Source organism: Miniopterus natalensis, chromosome 1 (assembly GCF_054644295.1).
Source record: "Miniopterus natalensis isolate mMinNat1 chromosome 1, mMinNat1.hap1, whole genome shotgun sequence".
NCBI classification, from domain to species: Eukaryota; Metazoa; Chordata; class Mammalia; order Chiroptera; family Miniopteridae; genus Miniopterus; species Miniopterus natalensis.
Genome location: NC_142081.1, coordinates 171,629,936 through 171,644,717, shown reverse-complemented (window position 1 = coordinate 171,644,717; position 14,782 = coordinate 171,629,936). Strand labels below are relative to the sequence as shown.

Below are 14,782 nucleotides of genomic sequence, written 5' to 3'. Positions count from 1 at the left end.
GGAAACTGATAGGCTAAGTATAAAATTTTTACTGAAATTTAAAGTACCAAAAATAACCAAAGCAATTTTGAAGAACAAAGCTGGAAGATTTAAAGCTAATTACAAGAGTACTGCACTGTCACAAGAACAGACTGATGGAACAGAGTCCAAAAACTGGCCCATAAATAGTCACCTGATTTACAACAAAAGGACTACTGTATTATACTAGAGAAAGGATAATCTTTTAGATAAACAATGCTTGAACAAATAGATTTCCATATGGAAAATAAAATGAACCATGAATCCTACCACATACCATGCATAAACCTAAATATATAAGTTAAAACAATTGCCCAGCCAGGCATAGCTCAGCAGTTGAGCATCGACCTAGGATCCAGGTGACTGGGGTTCGATTCCCGGTCAGGGCACATGCCCGGGTTGCAGGCTCGATCCCCAGGCAGGGGCATGCAGGAGGCAGCCGATCAATGACTCTCTCATCATTGATGTTTCTATCTCTCTCTCTCTCCCTCTCCTTTCCTCTCTCTGAAATCAATAAAGATATATTAAAAAAAAAGAACAGGGCAAATTTATTTAAAAAAAAAAAAAAGTTAAAACAATTAAGTTTATAGAAGAAAACCTAGGAATATTTTCTTATCTTTGGGATAGACAAAGATTTGTTAAAACACACAAAAAACACTAACCATAAAAGAATACTTTGTTAAAATGGAGTCTTTTAAAATTAACAAATTATCTTAATCAAGACATGTATTAAGAGTGAAGAAATAGCCCCCCCTGGGTATGGCTCAGCAGTTGAGCATCGACCTAGGATCCAGGGGACCGTGGTTCGATCCCGGTCAGGGCATACACCTGGGTTGCGGGCTCGATCCCTAGTCAGGGGTGTGCAGGAGGCAGCTAATCAATGACAATTCTCTGATCAGTGATTTCAACTCCCTCTTTCTCTCTCCCTTCCTTTCTCTGAAATCAATAAAGATATATTTTAACACCAAAAAAAAAGAGTGAAGAAATAGAAGAGATAGTTTTAATACTTAATCCAATAAAAAGCTTATCCTATAAACAGATAAGGAACTCTTAAAAAGACAGACAACCCAAGAGAAAAATGGGCAAATGACATGAATAGGCATTTCTCAAGAGGATATCCAAATGGTCAACAAGCATATAAACATCTACTAAGCCTTTTAAGGTATCAGGAAATTATAAATTAAAACTACAAAAATTTTACTACATATACAGCAGAAGAGCTAATATTAAAAACACTAATAATTTCTAGTGTTGGTGAGGATATAACTCAATGAGAACTCTTGTACACTGCTGGTGGCAGTATAAATTGATTCAACCCCTTTGGAAAACTGGGAGGATCTACCAAAGCTAAATAACAAAATACGCTAACCCAGCAAGTTCATTCTTGGGCATTTAGCCAAAACAGAAATGCATACATATGTACACCAAAAGACATGCAAAAAAATATTTAGAGCAACATTGTTCATAATAGCCCCAAACTGAGAATGACCCAAATGTTCATCAACAGTAGAATGAAGAAATAAACTGTGGTATACACATACAAATGATGTTATTACAAAGCACTGAAAAAGGAAAAACTACTGCTATATGAATCAACATGGATGACTCCATAAACAAGATGATCAAATAAAGACAGACACAAAGTGTAAAAATAGACAATACTAATGAACAGTGAGTGAACTCAGAACAAGTTACCTGTGGGAGTGCGTGATGACTGTCAGGGGGCATGAAGGAGGCTCCTAGATTGATGAAAATGTTCTATATCTTAATCTAGGTATTGGTTAAAGAATGATGACTTCATAAAATTTCAAAGTGATACTCAGAATTTATGTACTTCATAATATGCATGTTTTAATTCAATATAAAAAGTTTTTAAAAGTTGACATATCAGTCCCTTGATTTTTTAATTTTTCAGTTATTTACCTTGTTGGTAAAATTGAAGTTTCTAATAGAAATAGGTTTCTACATCAATCTGCCTTTTAGTTGGGTTACAAAAAGTCATATTAACTCCCTTTTTCAGTAAAATTATTGAAGAATTGTCTTGATATGTGGATCATTTTGACATTATGGGGGCAATGGAAAGTCTAGCTTGAAGTTAGATCTATCCCATATTCATAAACTAGAAAATTCTAAGATAGTATTTTTTTCTTAATGTAAATACAAGCGATCAATTTTTCTGTACTAAGTTCCAGATCACTAGTTCCCACAGTTTGTATTTGGCGAAAAGAGGTAAGAAAACTCGAGGCTTCTGCGGTTTAGCATCTAAGCTCAGTTTTAGTTGAAATCGAAAAGAGCAAATCAAGGCAAGTGTCATCATAAGGTTGGTGTGGAAATAAAACTATTAAATGTGAAGTGCTTAGAACATGATGCATAGCACAAAATAAATGCTCAAAAACGTCTGCAATTATTAATACCATTTTGAGAAAAACTCTAATACATCCTTATTCTTGAGTTTTCTTCAAAACATAAGTTTAATTTGATAAATAAAAGCAGATCCACTTTTAAGAACAAAGTATATTTATGGAGCTAAGGAAACATTTAATGGATTTTTAATGAAACAAGCTGAAGTGAAGAAAATTACAGGATGGATGAAAATTAAAGAGACTACACCTAAAATTTTTCAAAGTTCTAAATTACACTAATTGGTTTTAACTATGATCTTATGATTAAAATAACTGATGAGATAATCCACAAGAATACTGTTACTATAAAGATCTTATCTTTGTATAGCAGTTTTTACATTTGCAAAGTTCTATTTCATTTTATCTCCACATTACTCTAAAATAACTAAAACTGCTTTATAAAATATGTATGTCAGAAACTTATTAAATTCAGGAAAACTTCACAGAACACCTGCACTGATGGCAACATGGTTAATCATAAACCACCCACAAAAAACACTGTTCAACAACAGTGCTACCAGGTAAACAGAGTATGTGTGAAAGCACTTTGAAAAATAAACACAAGGAATATAAGTGTACTTTTTTTAAGCTTTGTGGGCTTGTTTTATTGTTTTGAGCCTTACCGGAGGATTACTTTTATTGATTTTGGGGGGGGGGGACAACAATGATTGATTGTCTCCCATATGCCCCCAATTGAGGACCAAACCCACAACCTATGTACGTACCCTGACAGGGAATTGAACCTGAAGTCTTCTGGTGTATGGGACAACGCTCCAAACAACTGAGCCACTCGGTCAAGGTGGAATATAAGTGTACTTTTAAAGGAAGTAAATAATAATTTAAAAGCAACAGTATTTGGACATAATTTCCAGGTTTTTTTGATAACTGTTAAAGGCATTTCTTTAAACTTTTTACTTGTAAATATTTCAAACTTCCAGAAAAGCATAATAGTTCAAAGAACTCCTATATATACTTTATCCAGATTCACCAATTGTTAACATTTGCACCATTTTCTTTATCATATATAACTGTATCTTTTGACCCATTTGAGAGTAAGTTGTATATATCATGCCCTTTTACCCCTAAGTACTTCAATGCACACCTCCTAAGAACAAAGACAGTCTCTTAAATAACTACAGCAAGTTACTAACTTCAGGAAATCTAAAAATTGTAAAATATTTTTATTTAATGTCTATTTTCCAATTTTTTTAACTGAGCAAGTAAAGTCCTTTAGGGTTTTCTTCCTCTTCCAGTAGAGGTTCCAGTCCAGAATTATGTACTGAATTTAGCTATCATCTCTCCCTAAATTCCTTATAATTTATAACCGTTTTCTTCATCTAAATATCTTTTAAACTATCTTATGTAAGGTATTATTCTGCAAGACAAGATTTTAAAAGTTGGGTTCTTGAGCAAAATATATAGGGAAGTTTCACTAAAAAAACCCCACAAAGGTTTAGCCCTGGCTTGGTGGCTCAGTTGGTTGGAGCATCGTCCCATACATCAAAAGTTTGCAGGTTTGATTCCCAGTCAGGGCACAGGGGTTCAGTCCTTTGGTGGGGAGTGTATGGGAGGCAACCGATGGATGTTTCTCACATCAATGCCCCCCCCCCACTTTCCCCACCCCCGCTTCCTCTTTGCTTTACAATGAGAAGGCTTCTAGTTTTCTTTGAGACTGGTAATTCTTGGATTAGTGGTTCTTCAGATTTCGAAAAATAACAATATATTATCAACTAAGACAAATCTGGCCAATGATTTGATGATTATCTGTAAAGAATGAATCCAGAGAAAATCACTGTCTTCAACAAAATTCTCTCCTAGGGTTAACAAAAACACCCAATCCCAATAAGCAAATCTTTTTAAAAAACTGGAGTTATTGTGATCATACATAGACAGTTATTAGACTACAACAGATCTTGTTCTTTCTCTCAACAAACACTGACTGTGTGCCAACTATGCACCATACCTATGACAGGGGGATCTAGTGGTTAAAAAAATAGGCATAATACCTACCCTTAGGAAACTTATAATTCAGTAAGTCTTAACAGGTATTATTTTCCCCTATTTTGAAAATGAAGAAACTAGGATTCAGAGTTGTAAAATATTTCCAAAGTCACAAAACTACTAAGTGTTCTAGAGAGACAAGAAAGATAGTGCTAAAATCATGGCCTTTTATCTCCTAATATAGGACTTAACCAGTCTTTGTCACTACAGAAGAGCTCCTTAAAATTATCCTGGAAGGCTATTCATGGACTCCAAAAGGAGCCATGTACATCCATCCCCAACACTGAGTGAATCACCAAGAAGTTTCCAAATAATATACAGGGTGTCCCCCAAAAATGTATACACCCTTAACAGCTGATCGCTCAATTGATGTTTCTTTTCTTTTCAAATTTAACTCATTAGAATTAATTAATTATTTGAAGTGTATATACATTTTGGGGGACATCCTATATTAGTACTTTCACTTAAAAATAACAGGTAATCTCCATATACTGGAAAAAAAGAAAATGTACAAAAGGTATAATCTTTTAAGAGCTTAAGGTATTATGATAACATTAAATCCTGAGTACTACATTTAGTCCATTAAAATGGAGTACTATACTAATTTTATATATATATACATATATATATACACACATACACACACACATTCATTTTAGAAGAAAAGTAACAGAATTGATTTCTCTTGATTTATTTTCTATTTTAAAACAGCAACACATGCCAAAGTAATTAGAATGTGAGTTACACTTCCCAGGATAAAGGTATAAATAATATAAATAAGTCATTGAGAGTTGGCACTCTCATCTCCCTGTAATTTCCTCCCACACATATCTTAAACCTTAGCATCCAACCTGTAAATACTTCTCTAACCACATAGAGCAGAAGTTAGCTAACTTATTTTGCAAAGGGTCACACAGTAAATATTTTTGACTTTCTGGGCCCTAAGGTCTCTGATGCAACTACTTAACTCTGCCACTATAGCTTGAAAACAGCCATACCATACACAATATGTAAAAAATAATGGTGGCTGTGTTCCAATAAAAGCTTTATTCACAGATGCTGACATCTGAATTTCATATAATTTCTACATGTCAAAGTAGTATTCTTCTTTTAAGATTTTTCCCCCAACCATTTAAAAATGTAAACACTATTCTTAGTTCATGGGCCACACAAAAACAGGCAGCAGGCTGGATTGACACCCCTGATGGAACGCTGAAGTTGCATGACTGGCCCTTTTTTTACCTTAATCAACTGATTCTTTATCTCTAAACCTAAAATCTGACAGGAAATAATTCTTATTCTACTTTTCAGTCATTTGTAAATTACCTTTCTTTATCTCAGCAAAAACAAAGTTATAAATCTTACATTTGAGTAAATTTGAAAAATTCCAGGAACTGCTGAAAATACTTAAAATTCTGATATCAATTATCTTACCAGTGAGTAACTTTTCACACCTCATTAAGAATGAAAATTCTAAAGATAATTAAAAGCTATCAAGGAAGGTAACAACAGATCATGCCCTAAATATATTTGTAATACTTTGTCCTATGCTCCTTGCCAGGAGATTTCAAACCTTACTATACCTAATAATTATGAAAAAAATAAAAAGAAAAAAAGATGGCATACCTCTGAGCTCAAAATGAAGCTTGAAGGTATCTAGTGAAACTCACCAAGTTCTAAAGATTCATCTAAGAGGAATGTAGAATTTTCCAAGGGCATCTTATACTGTGACAGAATCAGCTTCTAAGTTTCGGCAGCTTTAGAGGAAAAAAATAAAATAAAAATTCTGTAAAATAAAGGCAGCTGTGGAAATAATGTTAACCAAATTATAAGTAACAATACCTCCAGTATTTTCCCCCCACCCATGTATACAACATTAATTGGGACCTATGTGCCAGGAATTGGGGATAGAGCAATGAACACATCAAATCCTATCACATTCAGGGAGATGAGTCTGTAGGGCAACGCCAAACGGGATGAAATGCTTTAAGAATCACGATGGTGTGAAGAGAAAAACTGACAGATATGCAAACCACTCTGGGGGAAATTGGTTAGAGGAGGCCTCCTTATGGAAGTATTTAATGCAAGCACAAGTAGGACCTGGCCAAATAAAGCAAGGGGAAAGGGAGAGAGAGAACGTATTTCAGCCAAAGGGAACAGTATGTTCAAATTGGCAGAGGAATATGGCAGTGGTGTGGAAGTAAAAGCAATCCAGAATGGTGTTCAGAGTAAGAAAAGGTATGAGAGAAGGCATCTCTGAGATAAGATGAACAGAGGAGGAAAGCAAGAGGTGAAGAGTCACACAGTCACAGAGAGCTGAAAAGTAGATCCCATTTTAAACTCTTACCACCTGACAACAGCCATTCTGAAGCTCTTCTCAGCTCCCTGGCCTCAAGGCTCTGAGAAGGAAGCTGAGGGAAAGTCCTTGTACAGGATCCTTTCAGGGGACTCTTGCAAGGGCCTGAGGGAAGACTGCGCTGGGGAAATGAAACCAGCCTCCCTAAGGATGCATGAATCGATTAACTGACCATCCCAGGCCCTCCTAAAGAATGATGGGGAAATAAAATCACTCTCAGCACCATCCTCAATGACTAATTAATTGTTACCAAGCACTTTACTATGTATGACACCCTGTTCTAAGTGCTGTATAGGTATTAATTAATTCAATCTTCATAACATCCTTATGAGATAGGTGTTTTTATTATCCTGTATTTCCATTATAATTTTATGAAACAGTCCAAATATTACCATTAACTTTTATTAAAAGAAAAATTATCAGAAATGTTAACACCTCTTACCACAATATTAAAAGCATTTTAATTATCTTTCTATCAGAAAAGCACTACTTTAATTATCAATTAACAAAAATAAAAAGACTTTACAACTTATTGATTTGGTTATTTCTTTTTTAACTAGAGGTTGTAATAAGGAAAGAGTTAGAGAAAGTCTGTTCCTTGCTCATTCATTCACTCACTATGATAGTTTCTACACACCCAATGGTGAGGAAAACACCAAATTCCTGCCCCAGTGGAATTTTAGTCACTGAAATATAATGAAGATTGATACCCTGTGGCAATTATATTTTTTGCAACATGTCCTGTTTTTTGAATGAATGAAGAACCAAAAAGCAGAAAATATCTGATGCAAGAGAAAAAAATCAAAACCTGAGGGGAACGGACTGTGAATAAAAATTTTTTAAAAATCACATGTTAAAGGTAGACAAGAGAAAGAAAAAAAAACTGCTTCATTGAAGAGCATACTAAGGAAAAATGGAAAATAATCCTTGCCCAAAGAGCACGGAGAATCGCAGTATTCAGTGCACTATAATGAAGGTTCTTAAAGGAATTAAAACTGTTATGAAAATAAAGTCAGGTGAATACTACACAGCAGAATATTCAAGACTATAATGCAGTGATGAAAGATTAAACCTTAATCTAGCAGTCTTTACACTGGGGACCAGATGGTTTTAAGGGAACCAATTTTCAGATCCTTAATTTCCACAGTTACCAACCAGTTACTAGAATTAATACCAAGGTCAGAATATCATGGTGGTTTCTCCTTTTCTATATTTTATAATCTTCCTTGTTCCTGCTCACAAGAGAAAGATGTATTTCTCATACATCTAAAATCTCACTATAATGCACTTCCCTGAGATGTAGAAATATCCAGAACACCAAAGAAATCATTTGAAATATTGATTGGGGGGGGGGGGCAGTGTGATAACCTTTAATGGAATCACCATGCATATATCCAAGGTGGTCTTGTCTTTCCCTGTCCCATACATTTTGTTAAGGACACACCCAATGGTGAGGAAAACACCAAATTCCTGCCCCATGGAATTTTAGTCACTGAAATATAATGAAGATTGATACCCTGTGGCAATTATAGTTTTGTAACATATCCTGTTTAAAAAGAAGATATTTTGGCCCCAATACAAACTTATAATTAAGAAACTCACCTGAGAGAAAAATCCAATAAAAAAGTGATAATAAGTATTGAAGACAGCCACAACTTAGTTCACCAAGGTAAAAATCTTAAGGCCAAACACCTTACATAATTTATCTAGAATTATTCAGAATTCAAGATCTGCACTTTAACCATTATCAGGAAAATTAGAAAAGTGTTAGTACATTCTACCAATCACCTTTGTCTTATGTCTGTAACTTAAAGATATTTTGTATGATTTCAAGGAGTTGAAAAGAGGCTTATCTTCAAGTAAAAGTAACTTACACCAAAGTTAATTTAGTGTTTTATATTTTCTTGAACATTTATTAAGAAACATTTTTATTTTTTGCCAAAAGGATACTGGACAGTAAATCCATGTTTTTTTTTAAACCTGAACACGTATTACTCTGCTCAGTTTTTCATTCCTACATAGACTTATTAAATATAGACTAATTTGGTAGGAACAGGCTTGTAACTTCTACTGTAAATGATATAATTAGCAAAATTATCAATAAATCTTTTGTAAACCTCACACTTACTAATAGCCAAACATCTCTTCTTTTTATTAATTTCCATTGGAACCAGTCTCATTCTAACATAAGTAATATTCATTCATGGATACATAAATTCCATGAAGAAAGCAGTCTCCTCTGAAGAGATGCATTTATATTTAGTAATTGTTTATAATAAAACAAATCAATAATATACTTATGTTGCACTCATAGTAATTATAAGTTAGAAGAAAATGTTTTAACATTTAGACCATTATGGTCACAGTTATTAAACACTTTAAATTTCAATTTATACTCATATTTTTTATGTCCAGAAGCATTTTTTCAAGTGCTGAAAGAAAAGAACTGCCAACCCAGAATCCTATATCTAGACAAAACATCTTTCAGGACAGAAGGAAATTAAAACATTCACAGATGAACTAAAAAACTAAGAACTTGCCGCCAGTAGACCTACCCTCAAAGGATGACTAATGGAAGTTCTTCAAACATAAAGAAAATGATGAAAGAAGGCATACTGGAAATCAGAAGAATGGAAAGAATAAGAACATGGGTAAATACAATATACCTTCCTTCTCTTAAGTCTTTTGTATTACCTTTGATGGTTAAAGGAAAAATTACAACACTATGTGATATGGTTCTCAATGTATATAAAGAAAATATTAAAAAAGCAATTATATTAGAAATGGGAGGGGAGGTAAAGTAGACTTGACCAGTAGACTGTGATAAGTTATGTATACATAATATAATGACTACAGCAAACATAGAACAGCTATTCAAAGAGATAGGAATCAAAACATTACAGATAAATCAAGACAGAATTTTAAAACATGTTCAACTAACCCACAGGCTTCTTTTTCCCTCTCCTCCTACTACTGAAAAAGGAGTTAAAGCACAAGCTACTCTATCTCCAGATAGGACAGGTGGTGTTCAAGTTTGAACACCCTGATGAGTCACATACTCAAAGGGGAGAATTTTCACAGCACTTACAATATCAGCTTTGACATTACTCTCATACACTGCTGATTAGAATAGAAATTAATACAATTATATGAAGAACAATATATCAACATCTTAATAAAATTATAAATGTTCTTATCCTTTGGTCCAGCAATATAGTGAGTTATAACCAACATTCTAAAAATGAAACAGGATAAGAAAGAAACTCAGAGTACAGGACACCTAGTAATGGTAAAGTATTTCCTGAAACTGTTGTTTCAGGTATGTGTTGATAAGTTATGTGTGTGTATATATATGTATTGGGTCACAACATAAAACATATTTTTTACTATAGGTTGTGGTCAACAAAGTTTGGAAGCCACTGCTTCAGCTAAAAAAGAAAACCTGGGACAAAGGGACAGTTGAAACTTTGGGAAGGGAGGTTTCAATTCCAAGATGTGAAGAAGTGAAAGGGAAGTAGGCATATAAAGAGACAAAGCAAATACAAGGTAGTATATTATCAATGTACACACAGCCATGAGAAAACATGGCCTATCTGGGGGTGAAGGCAAGGGAGAAAAAGAGAGAGAGAATTTATCTGAGAGGAGCAAATAAGAGATAGAAAAGATCCAGTAGTTTGTTACACAGGGTATTAATTCCTAAAAAGAGTTCCAAATGTTCTGTTTTCTTTGCTTACTTTTTTAGGGTAAATTTTAAATTGTATTTGTTTATATAATGTTTATATTTGTGGTTCACATATTTCTATTGGACAATGTAATGCTTATCTACTGCCTGGAGTGCTGCTATCATTCTCTTTGCATTCATCTGCTGATCTGTTGAAGAGATGTGAAACATCTTCCGCTGTCATTTTTCTTTTTTCTGCCAGTATGAGCAGAAACAAAAATTTCTGAATTCTCAACTGTGTTCAATGGAAATTAAAAGCAGCCTACAAAGATAGTGTCTTCAGGCTTCTTTTATAACCTCTTGAAAGATGATGCAGTAACTTGGGTAATATAAAAAAAAATTAAAAACTGAATAAATGGCACAACAGTGACATTTTCCCCCATATTCATCACCCTTTTATGTGATCCCATCATTCTTCTATTTTCATATTATTTTTTAGGAGAGATGAAACAATTGATGAGTCATGATGAAATAGCACAATGTTCAAAGGTAAATGAGTATCATAAATGCAAGGTAGAATGAGTTTTATTCAATTTCAAAAAAGTAAATTTTGCCTTTGTTCTTTGGAAGATCTCAAAGAAAGAACAATCACAAAATACTAGTCCTTAAAAATAGTTAGAAATCCTCAAAAAAAATTTTTAAGTCTAAAATAAAATACAATAAATACTGATTGCATACTAAGAGTTAATCAAAAATTGGTAAGTAAAGGAAAACTAAAAAAGCATTTTTCTTGCCTGCCATGTCAAACTTTATTTCAAGGTAGCCAAAGAGACCTAACTGGCTAGCCTTTCAAAGAACTTTAGCTAATAAGAATAAAAGAAATAACATAAATAGGTGGGCAGCAATTATCAATGGGTTTTTAAAACCATTATGAGAAAAAGTGATAGTGAATTTCGCAATGCACTAATCAATCTTAACATCTCCAAAAGTGAGATGAGCAGATATTATGTACCTCCTGATATAATGAAATATGTAGAAGATAGTACTACTTATAAAATATTCTTCTTTAGGCCCTGGCTGGGTAGAACAGTTGGCTAGAGCATCATCCAGATAAACCAAAGTTGTGGGTTCAATCCCCATAGATGTTTCTTCTCTCTCTCTCTCTTTCGATAAATAAAAATAAAATGTTCTTATATAAAAATAGTCAAACTGGAATCTATGATAGTCAAACTGGAATCTATGATACCTTTAGATCATATTCTTAACAGTAGCAATGTCACACCCAAGGGTAAAAAAATCAAATAGTAAATTAAAACAGTTTCTCGCCCTCCAAAGAATCCACAGGTCTCAGGGGGCAAATAATAAGGAAAAGCATGTCTTAAAAGGTCCTTTAAGGGAAAAATATGGGGGGAATAAAGCTTGAGAAACACTGCTTTAGACAAAACTTCCAGTTTATATTAATATGAGAAACGAATAAGTAAAATTATATCAAGAGGAGGCAATCAGACAAATTGAGAATGTTAAGCATTCTACAGAACTGACCCAGTTCCTTCAACATGGAGGGGAAAAGGGGAAAAAAGGGTGGGGGCCTGTCAACTGTTCAAAATTTGAAAAAGCCTTGGAACATTTAGTTTTAAAAATAAGAAATGTTTACAGGTGAATGATATGTGGAATATGTTTGAAAATAGTATTAGGAAAGGGTAAGTGGGTAAAGGCAGAGATGAAACAAGACAGGTCCTGAGTTAATAGTTTTTAAAGCAGGATGATACGTAGATGGGGGTTTATTATATCTACTCTGTATACTGTTGTATGTTTCAAAGATTCCATTAAAACTAAAGCATGTGACTTTTGAGGAAGATTTTGCTCTCTTAAGAAATTAGAGCAGAACTATAACACATAGCTTGCTCAAACATTTTCTGTCAAACGTGATCTACAAACTGATGTCACTCCTCTGCCAAATAAACTGTACTCTTAAAAAGAAAAGAACTCAAGCCTGGCCGGGTGGTTCAGTTGGTTGGAGTGTCGTCCTGTACACGAAAACATTGTGGTTCAATCCCCAGTTGGGGCTTGTACGGGAGGCAACCAATCCATCTGTCTCTCTCACATTGATGTTTCTCTCTTTCTCTCTCTCTTCCTCTCTCTCTAAAATCAATAAAAACAATCCTCGGGTGAGGATTAAAATAAAAAGAACTCAAGAAACATAATCAACTGGGATGTATGCGCCTAATTTGAATCCTGATTCAAACAAACCAAGAACAAAAAGGTATTACATGATATTAAGAAATTACTGTTAATATGTTTAGATGTGGTAATGATATTGAGGTTATATAAGAAAATATCTTTACTTTTTAAAGAAATATATAAGGGTTTCTTTAATATTTAGGGGTGAAGTGACAATTTCTTTCATTCCTTTCATTTCCTTCCTTTTTTCAAAAAAAAAAAAAAAAGAAAACCTGAAGAGGGAAAGAGATGACGATGACAAACACTCATTTGCCTCTTCTCCCTTTGGAAAGCCTACTGGTAAGACAGCACAGAAGTACAAAAATGAATAAATCTACCAAAAAAATGAAAAGAATGGAGAAGGAAGTTATGAAGAGATGAAATGACACAGTAAATTCTGGAGAACACAAAGCAGATCCAAGTGTATTAACAGGCTCAACAGAACTAAGGAAAGCACAGCCCAAAACTTACACAGTGGAGGTCTGAGTCAATCGTCCTGAGGCTCCAGGCTCAGAGTTAAGAGATAAAGAGGATGAAAAGAAGGTGACCTAGAAAAAAGCTGCCCTTCTCTGCACTCCTTCCCTGGCTAAGGGCCCAGTGTTATCCCTAGGCCCCAAATCACAACACTTTTCTATAGAAACCTAACACACTGCTCAGAAAGAAACTGGGTCTTCTGGCATGGATGTTAGTATCCATATTGTCCATTCAGTATGACAACTGGAAAGCTCCTGAGAATAACAACAGGTTCCATGCTCTTATGCTCTAAATCTAGACTTCTCAGCAGAAAAGATGCTCCATCTACGCCCAAAAAATTACCAGTCTTCCCAATCAGAGATGGAAATTAAAAAACAAATCCACCTATACAACAAGAAAGGAAACACACAGCAGCTACTAAAATAATTAAGATAATCTTTTAGTAATAAGCATGAATCAAAAATAATGATCCTCAAACATTCAAAGAAAAAGCAGCTAGAAAAAGACCAAAATAAGTAAGTAGATCATCTAACTCCATAAGAATCATAAATTATTCAAGGTACAGAAAAAAAGGAAAAAAAACAAACAAAATATCCTCCAGAAACTCTTGAAGAGCCCTGGCCAGTTTGGCTAAGTGTTTAGGGAGTTGGCCCTCGAACTGCAGGTCCCAGGGTCTATTCCCGCCAAGGGCTCGACCATGTGCAGGAAGGAACCAATCAATGTGTCTCTCTCACATGGATGTTTCTCTCTCTCTCTGTCTCTCTTTCCCTTCCACTGTCTCTAAAAAGCAATGGAAAAAATATCCTCGGGTGAGGATTTTAAAAAAAGAAACTCCTGAAGAAACTGCATTCAATAAAAAAGTGGGATGCAATGTATTTAACAAACAATAATATAGATTTCACAGCATCAAGAACTGTTATAAATGCTTTACAAATATGAACTTATTTAGACACAAAGTAGTTATTATCCTCATTTTATAGATTAGAAACTGAACACACGAGAGGTTAAATAACTTGCCCAAGTTCACATGGTTATTAGTGGTGAGCTGGGATCTAAATCCACACAGTATGACAGTCTGGTTCCATTGTATATACCATGTTGCCCCTTGGAGTGATACCAGCAGAAAATAAACAAAGCTACTGGAATATTAGCAAAGTGCTTATAGCAGCGACTTTCAACCTTTTTCATCTCATGACACACATAAACTATTTACTAAAATTCTGCAGCACACCAAAAAATATATTTTATTTTTTACCGATCTCACAAAACAATAGGTATAATTTTGATTTACAAAAAAAAGAAAAATAGTAATTACCTAACCTTTTTGCTCCAAAGTGACTTTTAAAAAAGAAGTCAAGTGCCTATACTTGTATATAAGGATTTCTGGTGCTAAGAATTAACCAATCAGATGCAACCTTATCATGCGATGTGATCAGTATGATGCAACTCTATTATATGACATATGTATATGTATTTATGGTTCGAGACACAGCATTAACACCGGACAGCTATTGTTGTGTTGGCTATTTTAATTTTTTTATTTGACAATCTAAGGGAAAAGAGGTCAGTGCCCCTGACTAAATAGTCAGGCATTGCATGTTTTAAAAATTCTTGTGGCACACAGGTAGAAAATCACCAGCTTACAGAATT

The 14,782-nt window shown here is 34.2% G+C and overlaps 1 protein-coding gene across 5 annotated transcripts in view; it reads right to left on the bottom strand.

Annotated features, from left to right (window-relative positions):
- The window catches only part of CLOCK (clock circadian regulator), a 121,296-nt gene that overhangs the window by 82,952 nt on the left and 23,562 nt on the right, over window positions 1–14,782 (bottom strand). For 3 of the 5 annotated variants that reach the window (XM_016207335.2, XM_016207367.2, XM_016207344.2), the window contains one exon: window positions 6,048–6,178. The gene's annotated coding sequence lies outside the window, so the exon portion shown is untranslated. Of the gene's footprint in view, window positions 1–1,713; window positions 1,789–6,047; window positions 6,179–14,782 lie in introns of all 5 variants that reach the window. The other 2 variants (XM_016207361.2, XM_016207353.2) reach the window with 2 other exon arrangements.